This window comes from Lynx canadensis, chromosome X (genome assembly GCF_007474595.2).
Source record: "Lynx canadensis isolate LIC74 chromosome X, mLynCan4.pri.v2, whole genome shotgun sequence".
Taxonomy (NCBI): domain Eukaryota; kingdom Metazoa; phylum Chordata; class Mammalia; order Carnivora; family Felidae; genus Lynx; species Lynx canadensis.
In genome coordinates, this window is record NC_044321.2 from 36804259 (window position 1) to 36828976 (window position 24718).

Below are 24718 nucleotides of genomic sequence, written 5' to 3' on the forward strand. Positions count from 1 at the left end.
CATGGTATCCTTTTCCTCTGGGCTATGAGTATATGTGACAAGTAGAATGCTGTCAATCTCATCTGTGCAGTGTCGGATGTCATGCACTCGGCCATCTCCATTACCTTAGGGTGGGAATCCTTCCCTCACCAACGGGGTGAATAGGAGGCTATTAAAACAATATCTCAGGGCACCTGGGTGACTCAGTCAGTTAAGCGTCTGAATCTTGATTTCAGCACAGGTCATGATCTCACAGTTTGTGAGATTGAGCCCTGAGATGGGTTCAGCGCTGACAGCACAGAGCTTGCTTGCGATTGACATCTCTCTCTTTCTCTGTCCCTCCCCTGCTCGCGCTCTAAATGTCTCTCTCTCAAAATAAATAAATAAATAAACATTTTAAAGAAAAAAACCAATATCTTATAGGGCCATTATAAGTAATAAGCAAAATTAAGTTAAATACTTGGGGGAAAGATCTGTGTTACCTCTCAGGGTATGTTGAAGTACTGAAGACAGAAAGAAGGATTTCTGCCCTCAAGGCATTCAAAGCATAGTGGAAGAAAGGCATCACATAACACTGTAGTCCTTGATTTACTTGTGGAACCCCGGGTTCCCTGTGAGCCAAAAGAAGACATACAACTTAGTTAACCTTCATCATCTCTCCTATAAAACGGAGATAATCATACCTGCCTCATAAAGCTGCTTTGAAGATTTAAACAAGCAATGCATAAATCCCTTATCCCAGTTTCTGGCATGCAGTAAGGGCTTAATAAGCAGCAGATTGAGTTGAATTTGAAGGACTAATAGGCATTACTAGATGAAAAAAAAAAGTACAGTAAAACCTTGATTTGTGAGCATAATTCGTTCCGGAAGCATGCTTATAATCCAAAGCACTTGTATATCAAAGCGAATTTCAAGAATCATTGGCTCAGTTGTGATCATGTGATTCGGTGTCAAGTACTACTCGTATTGCAAGTTAAAATTTATTAGAAATATTTGCTCATCGTGTGGAATACTCGCAGAACAAGTTACTCATAATCCAAAGTTTTACTGTTTTTTACAAATGCAAAAGCCCCCAGTTTGTTTCCAAGGATTGCCTTCCCCCCCCACACACACACCAAGAATATCTTTCTTTTAGGGGAGAATAGGCAATTAAGATGGACAGAATAATGCTGCATCTTACACTAGGCAATGCCACACTGTACGTACTAATACCACTGCCACAGAAGTTCCCAAGGAATCCTACAAAAACACATGGAAGGTGATCATTTTGCCCGCCCTGGTATGTTTCTTAGGCAGGTAGGACTGGTTGAGTCTGTGGATTTTGTTTGTTTCTTTTTTTTCCCCTTTGGTTTTTAAAAAAGGCTTTTTGTAGCCTTTGCATCATTTTGTTAATGATGAAAAACACAGGCAGTGTTCATGGTGCAGCGTGATAAATATCACCCCTGTCTTGTGATGCCTCCTCAAAGACGACCCATATGCACTGAATCTCGTAATAGCGCTATCTTATTGTGAACTGAAGTTTAATTGACAATTACTTGCAACCCTTGGCCATTTATTCCCACTTATTAAATGAAAGGGCAGCATGACAGAGCAGAGAGTGGCCCATTCAGGTGTCACTGAACTGTGTCTTTTGTCTCAATTCTGCCCCTAGAAAAATGGTAGCACCTAGAGAATGTCTCTTAACCTCTTTGGTTTCTTCTTCCGTGGAAAGAAGTGAAGATCCCTTGTAACTAACAGGTTGGGAATGGGAGAGTCAGTGTTAGGAGTTCAGAGTCTGGCAGATTTGGCTTTAAATTTTGATTTGTCACTCATTAGCTCAGGGACCTAGATATGATCTCCTTGAGGGTCAGTTTCCTACTCTCTCCTAAATTGTATTACCCTTATTTTACTGAGGGTTGTTATAAAGGTTAAATAATGTAACCAATCCATTTGTAATTCTATTGGGTCTACCTTCAAAATAATTCCAGAATCTGATGGCATCTCTTTACCTCAAAGCCACCATCGCTTCTTGCTTGGATTATACCAATGACATCCTAAATTCTCTCTATAGCTTCCGTCTTTTTCTGCCCAACAGTCTGTTTTCAGGGCAGCAGCCAGAGCAATCCTTTTAAAATTTGTGAATTCATGTCATTCTTCTTTTTTGTAAGTTTATTTTTATTTATTTTGAGAGAGCCCATGCACGTGAGCAGGGGAGGGGTAGAGAGAGAGGAGAGAGAGAATCCCAAGAAGGCTCCATGCTCGGCACAGAGCCCAATGTGGGGCTTGATCCCACCACCATGTGAGATTATGAACTGAGCCAATGTCAAGAGTTGGGTGCTTAACTGACCGAGCCACCCAGACACCCCATATCATTCTTCTAATTGAAAAATTTCCAGTGGTTTCCAACCTTACTCGGAATGCAAGCTCACATCCTTACCATGACTGATGAGGCTTCCCACTGCTGCCTCTCTTGTGACTGTCTCTCATCACTTCACTGCAGCCACACTGGCCTTCTTTATGTTCCCTAAAATACATCCACAGGTATCCTATGGGGGCACTACCTCACTGCCTTTGGGTATCTTTTCAAATGGGGCATTGTGTTTATAAAGGTGTAATGGATATGCCAGGGATCAAGCCCAGGACCTCAGACATGCAAATCTGCCCATCTTCTTTTAAATGGCATACCTCAGCCTCCATCCCATTGCTCTCTATCACCCACTTTTATTTTTACTTTATAAAGCTTGCCTTCTTTTTCTGTGTCTCACTGACAAGAATGGAAATTTCATGAAAGCAGGGATGTTGTTTTGGTCACTGAGGTGGCCTCATCTCCTAGAATAATACCGGGTACATAGTAGGGGCTCAACCATTATTTGTTGATCTAATTAATAAGTTATATAACTTTTTAGGCACTTCCCAACTCCTCTCTTAGAAACATAATACTTGGCGTCTTTTCGCCATATTATTTAATTAACATGCAGTGCTGGACAGACCCTGGTTTCAGCTCTACATGTAAAGAGCTTGGAAGTCCTCACTCCTGTCCTTATGAAGAGAAAAATCTAGACACACTGTAAATCACCAACTTTTCTTGGACCCACTAGAGAACTGAGTTTCCTGGGCAAAGCATCACTCAGAAATCTATACAGGCAGGAGCATGCAGATAGTCACAACAGGGTCTTCTCCATTACAAAGACCCACCCTCTGGGGGGAAGAGATGTTTCTCCTGGAGCCTCATCTGTCCTGGGGAAGAACATTCTTCCCACAGGAGCCAGGCCCCTCTAGTTCTTCTGAGTCACCTAGCAGGGGAAAAAGCACAGTAAACAAGGGTCAGGGCTTCAAGGAAATAGATTGTGAGTGCTGCAGTCAGTAAAGGAGTAGGGAGCTGTGACGAACAGCTATGCCACTGGAGAAATACTTATAAAGGTTAACGATCTGAGACACAAAACCGCTAAAACACTGAGATTTAAGCAGAAGATTAGACAACCTAACCTCTCACATACTTATCACCACACCCACAGGGCTCCAGTATAATAAAGGTGGATTACAGTTGAAAGAGGGGCAAGACAGACTTTTTCCGAGAAAGAATATTTTGGGAAGTGTCCTTGTTTTTGTCTTGGGGAAGGACACTAGAGGATTTTGAAGTCTCTGGCACCTAGAGTCCAACTTCTAGCCAGATTAACATTAGTCCTTACACTAAAGACCTCTTTACCTCAATTACTATTACCCAATACAACGTCTGGTGTTCAACAACATATTATAAGCCATGCATAAAGGCCAGATAAAACACAGTGTGAAGAAATAAAGCAATCTTCAGAGACAGACTCAGATATGACACAGTTGTCAGGATTATTAGACAGGGAATTTAAAGTAACAATGATTAATATGTAAGGACTTTAATGGAAAAAGTAGGTAACATGCCAGAATAGAGGGGTTATGTTACATATAGATATGGAAATTGTGGAAAGAATCAAATGGAAATGCTAACAATAACAAGCATTGTAACAGAAATAAAGAATACCTTTGATGGACTCATCAGTAGATCTGACATGGCAGAGGAAAGATTCAATGAGGTTGAAAATACGTTAACAGAACCTTTTCAAACTGAAAGGCAAAGAGACTAAAGAATGGGAAAAAAAACCAGAAAAGAAGTATAGGACAATTTTAAGAAGTGTAACATACATGTAATTGGAATACCAGGAGAAGAGACTGGACTGGAAGAACAATTTGAGGTAATAATGGCTGAAACTTTCCAAAACTAATGGTAGACAGGAAACCACAGATCAAAGAGGCTCAGAAAACATCAGGAGGAAAAAATACCAATTTCTCAAGCAAAACAAAAACACAAATCCATACTTAGGTACATCATATTCAAACTGCAAAAAAAGAAAGAGAGAATCTTCAAAAAAGCCAGAAAAGTTGGGGCAGGAAGAGTGGAAACCCTTCACCTAACCAGAAACAAGGATAAGAATTACAGTGGCTTTCTCATCAGAAACCATGCAAGCAAGAAGAGAGTACAGTGAAATATTTAAAGTGTTGGAGGTAAAAAAAAAAATCACCTACCTAAACTCTATATCTAAAGAACGTGGAGAAGAAATAAAAACTTTCTCAGACAAACAAAACCTGACAGAATTCATTGCCAGCTAACTTGCCCCGCAAGAAATGTGAAAAGAAGTTCTTCAGGCAGAAGGAAAATGATATAGGTCAGAAGCTTGGATCTACATAAAGAAAGGAAGAGCAAAGGAGAATAAGTAACTGAAAATACAATAAAATCTTTAATTTTTATTCTTAAATAATTGAAGTAGGACTGAGTGATCATAACACATGAATAAATGAATGACATCTGAAGTGAAATGAATGTATGACAGAAAAGTTACAAAAATGCGAGGAAAGGATTGGAAATACTCTAGAGGCTTAAGGTACTTGTACTATACGTAAAGCTTGTTCTTTAAAAGATCAATGAAATTGATAAAACTGTAGCCAGGCTCTAACCAAGAAAAAAAATAGAGAAGACACAAATCACCAATATCAGAAATGAAAGAAGGACCGTCACCACTAATCTGATCTCATGGACATCAGAAGGATAATAAAGAGATACTATGAATAGCTCTATGCCCGCACATTTCTTAACTTGGATGAAATGGATCATTTCCTTGAAAGACACAAACTACCAAAACTCACAGAAGGAGAAGTAAGTAATCTGAATATCCCTATACCTTTTAAAGATATTGAATCAACAAATAATAACCTTTTACGAGAAAGCACCAGGCCCAGATTATTTTACTGGTGAATTGTACCGAGTATGTAGGGAAAAAATGATACCAATCTCTGTGATCTCTCCAGAAGAAAGAAAAGCAAGGAATACTTCCTAATTCATTCTATCAGGCCAGTATTGCCCTAATACTAAAACCAGATAAAGACATTATGAGAAATAAAAACTACAGACTGATCATCTTTCATGAGCAGACATGCAAAAATCCTCAACAAAATATCAGCAACTTTAATCCATCAATGTGTAAAAAGAATCATATACCATAGCCAAGTGGGATTTATTCCTGTTATTCAAAGCTCATTCAACATTTGAAAATCAGTTAATATATCCATCATATTAACAGACTGAAGAGTAAAAATCATACAATTTTACAAACTGATGCAAGAAAAACATCTGACATTAAACAATACCAATTCTCTGCAATCTCTTCCAGAAAATAGAAGTGGAGGGAGCATTTCCTAATGCATTCTGAGGCTACCCTTGCCCTAATACCAAAACCAGATAGAGACACTACAAGAAAGAAAAACAACAGATTGATATCTCTCATGAACAGAAATGCAAAAATGCTCAACAAAATACTAGCAATGTGAATCAATCAATGTATAAAAAGAATTATGCACCATAGCCAAGTGGGATTTATTCCAGTTATGCAAGGCTGATTCAACATTTGAAAATCAGTTAATGCAATCTATCATATCAACAGACTAAAGAAGAAAAATCACATAATTTTATCAATTGATGCAGGACAAGAATATAACATGATAAACACTGTCAGCAAACTAGAAATAGAGGGGACCTTTCTCAACTTGATAATGAACATTTACAAAAAAATATCTACAGGTAAAATAATATCTGATGGTAAGGAGACTTCTTCCCTAAGATCAGGAACAATGCAAGGATGTCCTCTCTCACCACTCTAATATCATACTGGAAGATCTAGCTAGTGAAATAAGACAAGAGAAAGAAACAAAAAGGTATACAGATTGGAAAAGAATACATAAAACTGTCTTTATTTGCAGATAACATGATTATCTATGTATAACCAAAGAATCTACAAATAACCTCTTAGAAATAATGTAGAGGTTGTAGGACACAAGGCTAATATATAAAAGCTAATTGCTTTCCTGTATACCAGCATTGTACAAGTGAATTACTAGTTACATCAGCACCCCCCCAAAATGAAATACTAAGGTATTTCAAACAAAATATGCATAAGATCTATATGAGAAAAAAAACTACAAAATTCTGATGAAAGAAACCAAAAATCTAAATAATTGGAGCCATATTCTGTGTTCATGGATTGGAAGACTCAATATTGTTAAAAATGTCAGATCTTCCTAATTCAATCTATATATTTTTTTTTAAATTTTTTTTTCAACGTTTTTATTTATTTTTGGGACAGAGAGAGACAGAGCATGAACGGGGGAGGGGCAGAGAGAGAGGGAGACACAGAATCGGAAACAGGCTCCAGGCTCCGAGCCATCAGCCCAGAGCCTGACGCGGGGCTCGAACTCACGGACCGCGAGATCGTGACCTGGCTGAAGTCGGACGCTTAACCGACTGCGCCACCCAGGCGCCCCCCTAATTCAATCTATAGATTGAATGAAATCCCAAGCACATCCCAGTAAGTTATTTTATGGATATCAAAAACTGGTTCTAAAGTTTATGTATGGAAAGGCGAAAGATCTAGAACAATCAAAATAGTACTGAAGAAGAACAAAGTTGGAAGACTCACACTACTTGATTTCAAGACCTATTATAAAACTATAGTTTTCAAGATAGGGTGGTATTGGCCAAAAGATAGACACATACATGAATGGAACAGAATAGAGAGCACAGAACTGGTTCTACGCAAAAATGGTCAACTGATCTTTGACAAAGGAATGAAGGCAATTCAATACAGAGAATAATCTTTTCAACAAATAGTGCTAGAACAATTGGACATCCACAGGCAAAAAATGAACTTCCACTCAAACCTTACACTTTTCACAAAAATTTACTCAAAACGAATTGGACTATAGACTTAAATTTATAATGAAAATCTATAAAACATCTAGAAGAAAATATAGGAGAGAACCCAGGTGACTGTGGTTTTGGTAATGCCAAAACATGAAATTGGTCAATTTGACTTCATTAAAATAAAAAATCTTCCTCACTCCAAAAGATACTGTTAAGAGGATAAAAAGAGAAGCCACAGATTGGGAGAAAATATTTGCAAAATTCATATCTGATAAAGGACTTCTATCCAAAATATACAGAGAACTCTTTAAAAAAATTTTTTTAATGTTTATTTATTTTTGAAGGAGAGAGAGACAGAGTGTGAGTGGGGAGGGGGCAGAAAGAGAGGGAGACACAGAATCTGAAGCAGGCTCCAGGCTCTGAGCTGTCAGCAAAGAGCCTGACGCGGGGTGTGGGGCTTGAACCCACAAACCGTGAGGTCATGACCTGAGCTGAAGTTGGACGCTCAACCGACTGAGCCACCCAGGTGCCCCTATAGAGAACTCTTAAAACTTAATAAGAAAGCAAACAACCTAATTTTTAAAAAATGAGTGAAAGATTTAAACAGAGATCTTACCAAAGAAGATATACAGCTGAAAAAAGGAGATGAAAAGAGACCTGCTATCATTTGTCATTAGGGCAATACAAATGAAAACAATATGATACTACTACAGAACTATTAGAAAGGTTCAATCCAAACTCTGACAAAACTGGTGGCTAGGATATAGAACAACAGGAACTCTCATTCATTGCTTGTGGGAATACAAAAAGGTCCAGCCATTTTTTTTTTTTTAAAGTAAGCTCTAGGCCCAACATGGGGCTTGAACTCATAATCCTGAGAGCAATAGTCACGTGCTGTACTGACTGAGCCAGTCAGGTGTCCCGGTACAGCCATTTTTGAGGACAGTTTGACAGTGTCTCACAAAGCTAAACAAGAGTCTTAACATATAATCCAGCAATCATGCTCTTCGGTATTTACCCAAATGATTTGAAAATTATGCCCACATAAAAGCCTGTATGTGAATGTTTATAGCTGCTTTATTTATGCATAATTATCAAAAACTAGAAGAAAACAAGATGACCTTTAATAGGTAAAGGAATAAACTGGGGTACATCACATAATGTAATATTTGGCAATAAAAAGGAATGAGCTGTCAAACCATGCAAAGACATAGATGGACCTTAAATGCACTTCGCTTAGTTAAAGAAGCCATTTTACAAGGTTACATTCTGTATGATTCCATTTATATGACATTCTGGAAAAGGCAAAACTCTAGAGACAGTAAATAGGTTAGCAGTTGCCAAAGGTTTGGTGTGAGTACAATGGTGGGGTTGGGGGAAGCTTGAATAGGAGAAGCACAGGGGAATTTTTAGAGCAGTGAAACTATTCTGTATGAGACTATAATGGCAGATAAATGAGATTATGCATTTATCAAAACCCATAGAACCACAACCCAAAGAGTGAACCTTGATATATGCAAATATTAAAAAGTCATTTAGCAGGTCAGCGAATCCCAGGATGGAATGCAGAATATGACAAAAGAATCTAACTGTATTACAAATGTATTAAACAGCATAACCAAAGAGGGTGGGGAGAAGTGTACTAAGCTAATGAATAGAGTCTATAAGACTAAAAGATAAAAGGAACTGTATATAAGCACTATAGTTGATAAAATTGTTTCCCATTAGGATATTGGTTAACAATTCTGAAACTACTATACATTTATACTTGGATTAAGCAATTAAGCAAATGGACGGTAGATGGCTGAAGCCAGGTTTCTCGCTGTTGAAGTGAAAAAGTTATAAGGAAGCAAGGAAAAGTAACTTGAATAATCCACGTGGTAATGGATTGGATTTGGAAACATCAGTATGAACTCATGTTTAGCTTAATATAGATACAGATGGTGACACATAAAAATATTTATAGATACGTGCACACACAAGTTAGTATACACACATATATTTCCTTGCACTGTCTGTTGATAAGGCCTAGAAGCAACAATTCCCCAGTGGCAGTCATCACACCCAGAACCCAGGTCTTGGTTTGTAGCACCATTCTCCAATAAAAGGAACCAGAGCTCCTTGAGAAATGGCTGGTTCTAGGACTGGAGTAGGAAATATGCAGATGATCCTAGAGCATCTTTTACTGCGAGAAAATAAGGAAGTGTTCAAGAAGATCCACAATGATGGTGATATGTCAAAGAGACACAGGAACCAAGTGAAAGAGCTCTGTGATGGCTAAAACTGTGATGATTTGAGGAACAAAATAAAATAGTATTGGATTATAAGCTAGAGTATAAAATAAATATCCATGAGTCCATACTGACATGAGTCAACAATTCAGTACATAAAGGGGGGAAATAGACAAATATCCCATGCAGAATCTATTTCAAATAATTCATGTAGATATTCTGCCCTCTTATAGGCATAATCCTCCAGTCTCTAAGTGTGGGCTGCGCGTAGTGACTGCCTTCCAAAGAGTTCACTGATAGAAGGGGGGAGAGAGGAAATAGGGTAAAGAAACCTGATAAACACTAGCTCAGCGAGGTGGTCAAGGTCAACATCAACAGTGGTAAGTCATGTTGATAGTTGCTATGACACCCCGAATATGATATGATGACATTGGTGCTTTATCTCTGTGGTCTTCTTCCCCCAAATTTATAATCCCTGTCTACTAATGAGAAAAACATCAGAGAAATCCCAATTGAGGAACTTTCTACAAAATATCTGAGCAGTACTCTTCAAAACTGTCAAGGTCCTCAAAACTAAAGTCTGAGAAATTGTTGCAGCCAAGAGGAACCTAAGGAGACATGATGATTAAATAGAATGTGGTGTCCCAAATGGGATCTCAGAACAGAAAAGGGACATTAGGTAGAAACTAAGGAAATCTGCCGAAAGCATGGACTTTTATAAATAATAATCTATCAATATTGGTTCATTAAATATGTAACACATTAATAATAGGGAAAACTGGGTGTGGGGTATATGGGAACCTTCTGTATTATTTCGGCAATTTTTCTCTAAGTTCAATACTATTCTAAAATGTTTAAAAGTTTACTTAAAATTACAATGTTGATATAGAACTTTCAATTTTTTTAGGTGAGACCTTTATTTTTGAGCACAAAGCAGTGTGCTCAAGAATCTATTGCTGAGGCAGAGAATTGGAAATTCAATACACTGGTATTATTCACTAAAGCCCAGATTTTATCAGCAAAGTCTTCTCATTTTATTCCTCTGCCTTTATTAGCATTTGCAACACTCTCAATTTAGCATCGTTTGCAATGTCATTACCATACTGGTTATTTCCTCTTCCAGATCATTAAGTTAAAATAGACCAACTCTGATACCACACCCTGTGGCAGTTCTGAGACCTTGTCCTCAAATGGCTGCAAAGCTATGAAGTTAGAAACCAGCTAAATAATAATTATCTGCAAATGGCAATTTCCTAACTTAATTGGTTGAATTTCATTCTGCAGGTGGTGATATTAAAGCAAACACTTTCCTGCTGTCCAAACAGACACGCCGTGGTTCTGAATTCTGATGGAAAGGTAACCAAGTGAGCTTGTTGTGGCGTTATTATTTGTCACTCTCCAGGGCTAATTGTTTATATCTCAGAAAGCTGGCTGTTACCAGATCATATTTCATTGACCCTCCTTCATCAGTTTGTACTATTTTCCTGTGTGTGGACTGTCTTTGTTTAAGGTTTCCCCATAGTAGAAACTAAACCATGTGTCTATTACCCACTACTTTCTTCCTGTGGAGTCACTAGCCGTATGGGCAGATGTACCTCTCAATTCATTTTGCACAAGTGAACATATTCTTGTCACCAGGACCCAGATCAGGAAATGGAAATTATCAGCACCCCAGAAACCCTCTTGTGCCACCATCCAGGCTTCACCCTCCACCACCACTTCCCAACCTCAAAGAGTAATCGCTACCCCAATTTTAAAACCATAGATTCATTTTGACTGTTTTTTTGCATGTTTTAAATGTGTAAATTGAGTCATAAGTTATGCGCTCTTTTGGGCCTGACTTCTTTTGCTCAGCATTTTGTCTGTAATAGTCATCCATTTGTTACGGGTAATTGTAGATAATTCCTTCTCATTGCTCTATCACATTCCATTGAGTAAATATACTTCGGTTTGTTCAACTGCCGATGTGCATTTGGGTAGTTTCTAGTTTTTGGCTTTTAAGAGCAGTACTGCTATTTAACTTTCTAGTTAGTATGCATCTTTGGGTGACTATGTGAATGCATTTTTCCTGGGTGATGCTTAGCTTTAGTAGATACATGAGACGATGAAGTGTAAAGTACTTGGAGCTTAAATTCAGATCAACCTGGTTTTACATTTCAGCTTTATGACTTCCTAAGAACTTGGACAATTTACTTAACCTCTCTTGCTCCCTTTTTTAAAGTCTTTCAGGGGGTGGGGATTCAAATGGTCCCTGCCTCCTAGGGCTGCTGTTCAGATTAAAAGAAATAATATCTGAACAAAATGTAATGCAGTGTCTGGCATAGAAAAAGTACTCAATAAATGTCAGCCATTGTTATTTATAAATATCATTTATTGAAAAGTCGCTCAACATTACTTAAGCTTCACACAGAGGTGAAATAAACAGCTTATTTATAGATTTTTTTTTAATTTTTTTTTTTCAACGTTTATTTATTTTGGGGACAGAGAGAGACAGAGCATGAACGGGGGAGGGGCAGAGAGAGAGGGAGACACAGAATCGGAAACAGGCTCCAGGCTCCGAGCCATCAGCCCAGAGCCCGACGCGGGGCTCGAACTCACGGACCGCGAGATCGTGACCTGGCTGAAGACGGACGCTTAACCGACTGCGCCACCCAGGCGCCCCTATAGATTTTTTTTAATTGTAGGATCCTGAAAAAGTGTGTGCAGACTGCATAAATACTATTTAGACTTCTCCACTCAGCTACACCCCAACTATTGTTCCTCATTCTCTCAAATTCTGAGCACACAGGGACATGCCTGCAGCTAAGCCTTCTCCATCCCACAGGCTCCCATGAAAGCTGAACATAAAATAAGGGAAATAAGTCTTCATTTCTGTCACAGTTTCCTTGCGGAAAGAATCGAAAGGATATTTGATACCTGGGACTCACTGCCAAATTTGTATCCATTTGGAACTTTTCATCTCTTCTAGATTATTCAGACCAGATCTTTAGTATTAAAAATATATTTCACAGTACAAATACTACGTTGAAATAGAATGCCACACACAAGAGATAGTCTTGTCTTCTTTGTGGAAAAAGGAACTTTTTCCCTTTCAATAAAAATAATTCATGCTGTCTATAAAAATATAGAAAGCCTACAGAGGAGCATTGAGACAAAAGTGAATAATATTTGTAATCTTATTGCCCAGAGATTTCTGGGTATTCTTTGAGAATTCCCCATTACAAAAATGTGGGAAAAAAATTTAAAACACAGAAAAGCAAAATGAAACAGCAAATAAGAAATCACTTGTTCTCTCCCTCTCTAACTTTTTTTTTCCTTCCCCTCCCCCACGGTCTTCTGTTAAGTTTCTCAGGATCCATAAGAGACTCTTAAAAACTGAGAATAAACTGAGGGTTGATAGGGGATGGGAGGGAGGGGGAAGTGGCTGATGGGCATTGAGGAGGGTACCTGTTGGGATGAGCACTTGGTGTTGTATGGAAACCAATTTGACAATAAATTTCATATTAAAAAAATAAATAAACATTAAAAAAAAAAGAAATCACTTGTGATGTCACCGTTCTGAGATATCTCTGTGGCTATCAGAGGTTGCTGTTTTTATTTTGTTGCTTTCTTTCCCTTCTCCCCCCCTCAAAATAATAATATCATACTATAATACTCTTTTGTAGCTTTTTTTTTTTTTTTTACCTCTTTTGGACGTATCAAGTATTGCTTGATGTGTACAAAGTATGAAAAGACTTGGAGTGCCTGGGTGGCTCAGTCCGTTCAGTGTCCTACTTCGGCTCAGGTCATGATCTCATGGTTTCTGAGTTCAAGCCCTACATCAGGCTGTGTGCTGACAGCTCAGAGCCTGGAACCTGCTTCAGATTCTCTATCTCTTTCTCTCTCTGCCTCTCCCCCACTCATGCTCTGTCTCTCAAAAATAAACAAACATTAAAAATTTTTTTTTAATATCAAAAGCCTGATTTTTATTTTTGCTTTCATCTAAAGCCTGAGTTTTATTTTTATTCTTTTTTAAAGCCTGATTTTTAATGACTGCATAACATTCCATCTTATGACTTATTTGCTTAACAATCTCCTGGCTTTGAGTATTTAGTTCACATTTTTTTCATTATTATCAAGAAGCTTAAGAAGAGGTTCATTGTATATATATATATGTATATACATATATGATATATATACATATATATATATCTTTTTGCATCTCTGATTGTTTCCTTACAATGATTTTCTAGAAACAGAGTTACTGATTCAAAACCTATGCACTTTAGACAGTGTTGGATAACGTTTGTCAAATTGCCTTTCCAGAAGTTTTACCATTTTAATAGCTACCATCAGTTTACAGGAGGACTATTTCATCATGCTTTTGGCAGTATTGAGCATTATGATTTTAACTCTTACAAATGTACTAGGAAAAAAAATGAAATATTTCAGTGTTTTTATTTTTCTTTGATTAACAGTGAGGTTGGGTATTTTTTCAGCTATTTTCCATTTTAATTTCTTCTGTGATTTAGTTTTTTAATATTCTTTGACCATTTTTCATAGTGTATTTATGTTTTTCTCATTGAGATGCTAGCTTTTTATATGTTAAGTGATTTTTATGTACTTTTTATATTTTTTAATATGTTAAGTGGTTAATCTTTGTTTTTTTTTAGTTTATTATTAATACATTTCCTAGTTCATCATATGACATTCATAGTGTCCTTGTACATAGAGAAATACAAAAATTTTAAGCCAAGAACCAAGTCTTTTTTTAATGTAATCATGTGATTAGTTGTTCACAGTATGATGTCTTACATTTTATTTAGATGTAGAAATCCCTTGTCAGTCAAAAATTAATAAAATTATAATTTATAGTTAGTTTCTGCCTTTAAAAAATAATTTTGTTCTTAACATTTGACTCCTTGGTTCATCTGGAATTTTCTTGACATATTGAGATTATATCATGAAATAGGGTTCTAACTTGATTTTCTCCAACTAGTTCATTTTCTAAACCCCTTCTGTTAAATAACATCTAATTCTTTTTCTTTGTGATTCCTTCTCTACCACGTTTGAAATTAAAATATATACTAAGGTATGTTTCATGGTTATCTATTTGTTCCCACTGATCTTTTATTTATGTGATAAATCTCTATTATGCATCTATACCTACTGTGTCCTAGACCCTGCTGCAGGCACTGGGACATATAAACTCTATAAGTTCAAGTCTTCTTATCACTTCCTATTTTTTTTTCCCACTTGCTTCTTAACATCCAGTTAATTTGAAAGCCTTTGAACCGTAGGAAACAAATCTTCTTTTTCCACTCATTCTTCCATGACACTTTTGCCAGGGCCAGATGGATTATAGGGTCTTGATTGATTGGGAAAATCAATCAAAAAATGTTTTACTCCTTCCCTTTCACCTCGATTTAGCTAAAGCAGAAAGTTTCTTTTTCAAGATGCAGCTATGGTTAGTGAGAACATTAAACCTATAGTCAGAAACCCTGGGCTGGTGATGTGATTATATACCAACTTCATGGCTTTAGAAAAATGTCTTTGCTTCTTGGGCCTCCAGCCTTCTCATCTTTAAAATGGAATTAATTGGGGCGTCTGGGTGGCTCAGTTGGTTAAGCGTCCGACTTCGGCTCAGGTCATGATCTCAGGGTTTGTGGGTTTGAGACCAGGTAGGGCTCTGTGCGGACTGCTCAGAGCCTGGGAGCCTGCTTCACATTCTGTGGCTCCCTCGCTCTCTGCCCCTCCCCCACTTGTGCACGTGCCTTCTCTCTCGCGCGCGCGCACGCTCACTCTCTCTCAAAATAAATACGCATTAAAAAAAATAAAATGGAATTAATTGTACTTGTCTTACAGGAATCTTTGAGGATGAAATGAGAATAGGTATTAAAACTCTTTGAAAATTGTAAAATGTCTTGAAAATATGTATTATTATTGTTATTTTTAGTCAAACTAACGTAAAATCGCCTGAAAGCAGGGCTCACATCGTGCCGCCTCTCTGATCCCTTGTCTATTAACACTGTTTATTTAGTACCTATACTCATAGGGAACCTTCTGTAAACACATCAATACATTTCCCTGCTCAGGTAGATGCTGTTCTGATATGACCTCATGGAAACATCCTTTGCTTAGAAGATCTAAGTAAATAACTCATTATTTGCTATGGATTTCAGTTGCTTTTAGTAGCTTAGACAAGCATCCTGCTATCCCCAAGTTTGGGGACCATCTTAAATATTGTTTAAAAGAATAGACAGGATCTATAAGATAATACATTAAGCCATTGACATTTGACAAGGATACCTCCCTAAACCCTCACAAATCTCCAAATTTGCACATACTCTGATAGCGTATGCTTTCCATCACTGAATGCACTAAATGTGACTAAAATACTTATGGTCGTATTTTTGGTGATTGTATATGTCTATTGGCCCCTTGGTCTTGAGTCAAAGTGGTTGGACTTTGTTTTCCCTTAGAAGGTGGTCTTTCCTGTTAGCTCCTTGACCTGCCCTTAAACAGATCCCTGATTTGCTCGAATGCTGAATCCAGGATGACCAGAGCTTATGCCCAAATTGACATCCCTGCTCAAACTTGAATCATTTCTACCAGGAGGACAATTCAAAGACTTTGCAAAGTGGGTGAGGCCAAACGAATAGTGAGGAGGTTGAGGGGACTTGAAAACTCCAGCTGAAAAAAATGGGGAGATGGAGTTCATCGGGCCTGTCAGGGTTTCAATCTCATTTTACAGACGTGAAAAAATAAGACTCGGGGATTTTGAATACCTTGCCCAAGGTCAAAGAGCTTAAAGGGTCAGAATTCCAAGCCCTGTTAGAATCTGTATGTCACATTCCCAACTACTTTGTTCTATGGTAATGTCAAAGACTCTTCTGGGTCTCAGATTTCTCCTGCTTAGGTGCTCAATAAATGTCCAGATAAATCAGGAATTGTGGGGAAAAATTTGTGCTTGTTATGTAATTGGAAGGTAAATTTTATTCTGCTTCAAATATCTCTGTGAACAATGGGGAGGCTTAAGCAGCTGGTAAGCAATTAGGGTTCTGGACAGCTGAGTTCCACGCTGAGCAAGACAGGCTGGCAAGTGGCTGTGAGGGCGGGGCCTGGCCGCTCGGTGCCAGCGCTATCTGGCAACTTGGTGACCCCAGGATTCTGATCCCTGCAGCCCCACCGCACCTTCACTACTATGTTTGATTAATTCCTGCATCTGTCAGCGGACATGCAGGCAATTGCAATCCTCATGCTGATAGCATTTTCTCTTTAGAGAATTCTGGAATGAGGAGGGCCGGCTTGGAGCCCCGTCTAAGATTTAATTTTGTTAAGAACCAGTGAGTTCTTTTCTGTGCCTCTTCTTATTACCTGCTTGGTCTGTTAAAGATACAAAACATGCCTCCCGATCAAAAAGCCACTTCCCTACACCTGCCTCATTGTCAGGGAGGCCTCATCTCACTCATCTTATTCCTTTAATTAGAGTAAAGGATGTAGGTCCATCTTCCTGTCCATCCAGCCCTCCTCTGGGAGAAACAAACAAACAAACAAACAAAAAACAAAACCCTCTCAAGACTTCCCTTCATTCAAATTTGGAGCCACAGACCTCTTCCAAACATGGAAGGGATTATCTATCTCCCATTGGGATTCATAGTTTTTATTACTGTACATTAAATACACATTGTGGCCAAATGCTAAAAGGCCAGTGTTAAAAATCATATTTGGTCAAAGCTAAAGCCAAACGTGAAAGCCACTATCATAAAATGAACCTCCAAGTCATAAGGAGAAATCTGAAAATGTGCCGAAATATTTATTATTAAAAATCTAATATTCAACTTTTACAAGACTGACATTATAGATTAGAGATGGCATTTTCTCAGGTGCTCTGAGCTGCTTGATTGATTGTGTGATCACTATAATGTATATTTGTGATACCGAAAGGATGCTCACTGTCAAATGAGGCTGGGGGATTAGCAAGATATTTTGAGGCTTGTTCTATTAATATGGGATTCTGCTGGGGTAAGGCTGCCATCAGATTATTAAGCCTTCTTTCCTTTCCACTAGCAACCAACTAAGGCTAAGGAGGTTTCTTTCTCATCTGTTGGACTTGAACTTTGGTCATGGTGAGGCATTAATTGAAGCAATCCCCCTAAACGAAGCTCTGTGAGTTTCTTGAGAAAGATGCTTTCTTAAATGTTCAGACACACGGGGCACCTGGGTGGTTAAGTCGGTTGAGCTTCCAACTTCAGCTCAGGTCATGATCTCATCATGATTCGTGGGCTTGAGCCCTGCGTTGGGCTCTCTGCTGTCAGCGCAGGGCCCACTTTGGATCCTCTGTCCCCTTCTCTCTTTGCCCCTCCCACACTCAGTGCTCGCTCACTCACACGCTCTCTCTCTCAAAAATGAATAAATATTTATTTAAAAAAATGTTCACAAACAGTCTTCTATGTTATTTGGTTTAATGGTATAAATTGTAGCACTGAAAACAATCTCTTAAAAAACAGGCTTCTGATATAGTTTAATCTCTGTCTTTTGGACTTGTATTATTTCTGAATTTAAGTGTTTATAAAACATTTGTCGGTTCAGAAAGGAATTAATGTTCTTCTTAAACTTACCAACGAATACTCTGTGAATGTGGTGTAAACTGTCAATCTAAATCTCTACTTAACTATTTGAAAGTTCATAATAATTGTTTTGGAATATAAAATTAATAGCTTTCACATCATCATTAACTGCAGTAGTGTTTAACTTTTGCGAGGATCAATATGTGTTTATACTTCAACAGATTGAAAAAATTTCAATATATGAAGCACACATGATTTTTTTACTCCACATTATATGTAGAATGTCTACCTCCAAATTGCATCTAGAATTTGAATGCTAACATTCTGATAATACAGTAAATAAGAATTCTGTATCTTATTCATTTCATAAGTATTATCTTTTTTTTTTTTTTTTTTAATTTTTTTTTTCAACGTTTTTATTTTTGGGACAGAGAGAGACAGAGCATGAACGGGGGAGGGGCAGAGAGAGAGGGAGACACAGAATCGGAAACAGGCTCCAGGCTCCGAGCCATCAGCCCAGAGCCTGATGCGGGGCTCGAACTCACGGACCGCGAGATCGTGACCTGGCTGAAGTCGGACGCTTAACCGACTGCGCCACCCAGGCGCCCCTCATAAGTATTATCTTGACTAAATAAGAGGATGATCTACATTAGCACATGATCTTTGTGCACAAATATAAAGATAGCAGAAATGATATAGGTGAGGCATGTGGGTGGCTCAGTTGGTTAAGTGTCCAACTCTTGGTTTTGGCTCAGGTCATGATCCCATGGTTCATGAGATCAAGCCCTGCATAGGGCTCTGCACTGACAGCACAGAGCCTGCTTAGGATTCTCTCTCTCCCCCCTCTTTGCCCCTCCCCTGCTCATGCTCTCTCTCTCTCTCTCAAAATAAATAAATAAATAAATTTTAAAAAGAAATTAAAAAAAAAGAAATTATATAGGTGTTTAGGCTTTTTGGCCTTCCAAGGGCCAAGACAGACACAGATTTTGTCATTATACTGGGTCCAAAGCCTACTGTTGGGTCCATCCTTAGCTTCCAGCTTAGATGGTTCTAGGACCAAGTTCAAACCAGCCTTCCTTTGAAAGGTCATCCCTTCACCTGACTCTAGTGCTCTCCCTCACTATGGTTCTACTGCTTCCCTTCTTCCATGGCCACACTTCTCAACAAAGGTCTTTCCCTCTTCCTTCTATTTCCGTGTTCCTCCCTCTCCCGTTCATTCATCAAAGATTCTCCAAGCTTCTACAGTATGCAGGAAGCATGCTAGGTCCTGGAGACACAGCTGAGAACCAAGCATTCCCTTCTCTAGAGCAGCTGCTACTCTAGAGGTGGAAAGATGGGCAAATATGGGATTCCTGTCTACAGTGTGTGATTAAATATTGTGTGGCAGGAGAGCACAGGGCGCTGAGGGAATGCATAGGAATGTGGCACCTAGCCCAGCCTAGAAGGGCAGAGGAGACTTCCTGGGGATGCCCAATGAACTCATCCCTAGAAATCTACTGAAAAAGACCTGGGGGGAAACCAAATCAAACCAAGCCAAAGCAAAAGCAAGCATCAGTTTGGTTCTTGTCTCCCGTACTCACCCCAGTTGGTATTTTGAAAGACCATTACTTGACCTTCTTGTAAAATCCAATGGTCCTTTTTTGTTTTTTTTTTTTTCTTCTCATGGCATCTGAAACTTTTGACCATGCCTATTTTCCCTTCACTTTCCTGACATGCTAATTGTCCTGGCTATTGTGGTCTCAATCTGCCACCGCTTTTCCCTATCCTTGCTGATATCTCTTTTTGTGCTTTCTTTTTCATCCCCTCTTTCTCTTCCCTCCATCTATTTATGCAACTCACCCAAGGCTGAGCCCAGGATCCTTGGAATGTTCTTCTCCCTCTGGGAGAGTTCATTAATCCTCAGGGTCTCTACACCTCTAGTCTAACTATTCTTTCATTAGAATCTCCTGCACCATACTTCAGACTACATGCAAACTCATCCCATTCTATGTCTTCATATCTACTTACCTACCATAGTCCTCCTCCTACAGAAAAACCCACCATCAGGGAGAGAATAGACACCAGCCACAAACACCTCAGTTAGAATTTCTTTTCTCCTTCGAGCGATGGCACCAATGGTCACATTTTAAGCCTCATCTCAAACTGTAGAATACAGATTTTGGCCCCTGGGAATTTTATACCCCACTCCCCACTACCCTGAAGGAGATCAGAATATGCCACTTCAAAATATGCCACTTTGGCATAAGGATTATTTTGAGCTGAAGGCAAATGAGAAACCGCGGATGTGGGAAAAGTTCTCTACCCTCCCCTTTCTGCCTAAAGACAAGGTATAAATTTCCCTTTGCGAAGATGTTCCCCCACCCTGCTCCCATACCAGCAAGAGGAAAATCACCAGAGGCACTCTTATCACCCCAGAGATGGCATGAGATTGAATCTGAGTAACAAATGTCACTGAAATAACCTTTATCTTCTATTAGTTTTCCCTTTATATTTATCACCCACAATTTACCACCTCTAGAGGCCCAAACTGTTTTTCTTTGCCTTGTCATTTCTCAAAAATTTCTCAACTGTTTGTTAAAGCGGTATATAATCTCTCAGGCCTCCTCATTTCCTTCAATTTCACTTCCTTTTCTGTGAGACCCCCATGTGTGTGTAAATATTTTAATATTAATATCAAATAAATTTGTATGCCCTTTTTCTTGTTAATAGGTTTGTTGTAAGTTTAATTTGCCCCAGAAACGAATCTAAGAGGGTAGAGGGAAATGTTTCTTTTTCCCCCTCCAAGATATATAGAGTAATTAAAAAAAATTGTTCTTGGCGGTGGCTGCATGTAATTCCTGACCCTTAAAATCATCACTGAGGATACATATGAAAAGGACTTCATGATACATTATTATTAATAAAAAATGAAAGCGTGCCTGGGTGGCTTAGTCAGTTAAGCATTCGACTTCGGCTCAGGTCATGATCTCCTGGTTCGTGGGTTTGAGCCCCGCATTGAGCTTTGTGCTGTCAGCACAGAGCCTGCTTTGGATCCTCTGTCTCCCTTTCTCTCTGCCCCCTCCCCTGCTTGCATGTGCATATGCACGCTTTCCCTCTCTCTCAAAAATAAATGAACGTTAAAAATTTTTTTTAAGTGAAGAGGGTTACAAAAGAATATATGAAGTGTTTTCCCATTTCTTGGGAAATATATATAGTGTATATTGTGTGGGTGTTATATGTATGTGTATTAATTATTTATTGCTGCTTTAAAAATTACTTCAAAACTTAGTGGCTTAAAACAACAAACGTTTATTATCTCATAGTGTCTGTGTGTCTAGAAGTTGGGAATGGCTTGTCTGGGTGGTTTCAGTTCAGGGTAGCTCGTGTCTTTGGGCTCAGAATGTTGGCTGGAGCTACAGTCTCTGAAGACTTGACAGGGGCTGGAGGATCCCTTCCAAGATGGCTCACTCATGTGGCTGTTGGCAGGAGGCATCAGTTCTTCACCATATGTGCCACTCCATTGTGCTGCTTGAATGTCCCCATATGGCAACTGGCTCCCCCAGAGAGAGTGTTGAGACAAAGAGAAAGGCAGGGAGAGAAGGAGGAAGGGAGAGAGGGGGCTAAAGAGTGAGAGAGAGGGAGAGAGATGGAGAGACACCGAGATAGTTTTAGAAATCACATACCACCATGTCTTCCACATTTTAATAGCTACAAGTGAGTCTTTAAGTCTGACCCATTTGCAATGGGAATAGAATTAGGCTCCACCTTTTGAGGGAAAGAGTGTCAAAGACTTTCTTGGAAAAAATTTAAAACTATCACAATTTGTGGGAAAATGTCTGTAAGAATAAATGCAACATTTTTAACAATGATTATCTCTGGGTGTTATTTTTAAGTTTCCTATATGAACATGAATGTATTAAAATAATACACATTTTTAGGTAGACTACAAAAAATGTGATAAATGCTGATGTTGTAGAATGCTGAACACATTTCTTGAGACATTCTCAATAAATCCACTTGAAATTATTTGGCCAGAAGTGGTGCCATGACTCACAACTTCCAAAGTACATATCATATTATCCTCAGTTTATAAAACTGAGGCATAGAGAGGTGAATTGAGGTTGACTAACCGCTCAAGGTCATAGAGTAAATAAGTGGTATATATGGGATTGGAATCTGGGCAGCCTGGTTCTACAGCCCCAGCCCTTAAACTAAATGAGACTTCCACAGTACATACTGGACTGAATGTAACCACGCTGGAGATCATACAAACAGTAGCTCAGAGAAATGAAGGAGTCAGAGTTCATCTAGTCAGGGAAAGCTTCATAGAAGAAGCAAACAGTGAGCTGTGTCTCGAACAAAAAGTGGGATTTTAGGGAATCTAGGGATGACATTCCAAATGAGGGGAGCAGATGGGCCAAGGTCCAGAAAAATTTGGAGCGTGGCCTTTCCAAGGATGTCCCACCGAGAAGAGTGCTTCTGGTAAAGTGGAGGGGTTTCTGGTGAGTTGTGTGAGTTAACACAAAATGGAGTTAGGTAGGGGTAGAGGTGGGAGGCTAGATTCAGAGGAACCTTGGCTGCAGGTATGAGGGCCTACCCTTTAAAAAAAAATAATAGGGGCGCCTGGGTGGCGCAGTCGGTTAAGCGTCCGACTTCAGCCAGGTCACGATCTCGCGGTCCGTGAGTTCGAGCCCCGCGTCAGGCTCTGGGCTGATGGCTCGGAGCCTGGAGCCTGTTTCCGATTCTGTGTCTCCCTCTCTCTCTGCCCCTCCCCCGTTCATGCTCTGTCTCTCTCTGTCCCAAAATAAATAATAAAAAACGTTGAAAAAAAAAATTTAAAAAAAAATAATAATGTTTATTCTTGAGAGAGAGAGCATGAGCAGGGGAGGAGCAGAGAGAGAGAGAGAGAGAGGGAGACACAGAATCTGAAGCTGACTCCAGACTCCAAGCTGTCAGCACAGAGCCCAACATGGGGCGCGAACTCACAAACCATGAGATCATGACCTGAGCCAAAGTCAGACGCTTAACCGACTGAGCCACCCAGGCGCCCCTGAAGGCCTACCCTTAATTTATGTTGACACACAGACTTGGAGATTTTGGCCCTTGGCCACCAGGAAGGAACTTAGAAATTTTCTGGTCCATGCCTTTTACTTTAAATATAGGAACCTAAGGTGTGTAGAAGAAAATGATTCAGTCCCTTCCCAAATTTATTTTACTTACTTATTTTGTTAGGAGTTGTTGGACTGCTAAGACAGCCATGTTTTCCTTTAAAATTCTTAATTACCATGTTTTTATCATTAACTTTTTTCTCTAATAAAAATTATAAAGAATCCCTTTTGTTTTTTCTTCATGTTTGTTTACTTTGGGGGGAGGGGCAGAGAGAGAGAGGAGGACTGAGGATCTAAAGTGGGCTCTGCGCTGACAGCAGTGAGTCCAATGCGGGGCTTGAACTCGTGAACCATTGGATCATGACCTGAGTAGAAGTTGGACGCTCAACCGACTGAGCCACTTGGGTGCCCCTAAAGAGTCCCTTCTCTAAAATGGGCCACTGCAAGCTATAGCTTATTCTGTACTAATTGAATTTATATGAAGTCTGTGTTCTGGACTAGGACACTGCCATCAAAGAAGACCCATTGCCAAAATCGCCCAGGGCATTGCCTGTTGATATGGGAGATTTACTTATTTGTTTATTTATTTGTTTGTTTAATGCATGTTCTGGATGCAGAGCCTTTTTCAAACCTGATATACAAAGCTCTCCCCAAAGGATTTAGCAATTTATGGCCCATGGAAACTGGGAAATCACTGATGTTAGATCTACTCAGCAGACATTTGTAATTTATTAACTCTCAGAAATAATTTCCAGGGTGGAAAATGTTAGAATATTCAAATAACGAAAATACCCTATTCGCTTTCTGTTCTGTTTATCAAAGTTTATGTTGAAATGAAGCACCAAAAGAGCTGACATCAATTCTCTGTGATACTTAGTACCCATTTCACACCACAGGCTCTTAGATGATGTCATGTTAATTACCTAGAAAGGCTGGATGAAAAAAAAATTTTTTTCCTTTGATGACTAATGATAACTGGTGGGTTCTGCCCTGCTCCCCATGTTTTTCCAGCAAGGAGTTTTTGCTATAAATTAGGTATGGGTTCCAACTCCTGGATTATTTCGAGTCCCCTCATTCAGACTGAAGATCAAAGTAATTCACAGTATGCACACACGGCCCCGGGAACTAAATAGGACATCTTTACCTAGCTGGGTAATTCCCAGGGTACCAACACTGCCTTGCACATAGCTACCAGAAGTGAATTATAGCTTACTCTTTGCCCTTCTTGTCTCCTTCCTCCCACCCTTGCTCCTTTCCTTCCTTCCTAGCAACAAGGTGAGAGAAACAATATGGAATTATTATGGGGGGGCAGGGGCACTCCAAAACCAATCCGGGAAAAGAACTGTATATGTGACATTATCAAAGAGGTCAGGCCATTAGCAAGGGCGATTAATGTACCCAATGGTGCCTCTCATTGAGGGTCAAGTGTCCTCAGTAGCTAATGTGGACAAAATGATCTTCAAGCATCCATTAAGGCTCTCAGATAAATGCCCAAAGGAATTAATTCAATAGCTACCTCTACTTGGGCACACTGTTCTCCCATGACCTGGGCCTTCTTACTCGGCCACAGCACCAATCTCCCCTCGGTGACTCATCTGGCTCAGCTCCACATCTAGGGTACTGCTCAGATTTTCACTCTTCGCACTCTTCCTGCCCCTTTGAGGACCT

At 39.2% G+C, this 24718-nt stretch overlaps 1 long non-coding RNA gene across 1 annotated transcript in view; it reads left to right on the plus strand.

The window, feature by feature from the left end:
• LOC115507806 overlaps positions 1–10986 on the plus strand; it is a 119474-nt gene extending 108488 nt beyond the window's left edge. Inside the window, exon 3 of the long non-coding RNA XR_003966802.1 lies at positions 10699–10986. This is a non-coding gene — a long non-coding RNA (uncharacterized LOC115507806). The remainder of the gene's footprint in view (positions 1–10698) is intronic.
• The last annotated feature ends 13732 nt before the right edge of the window (positions 10987–24718 follow it).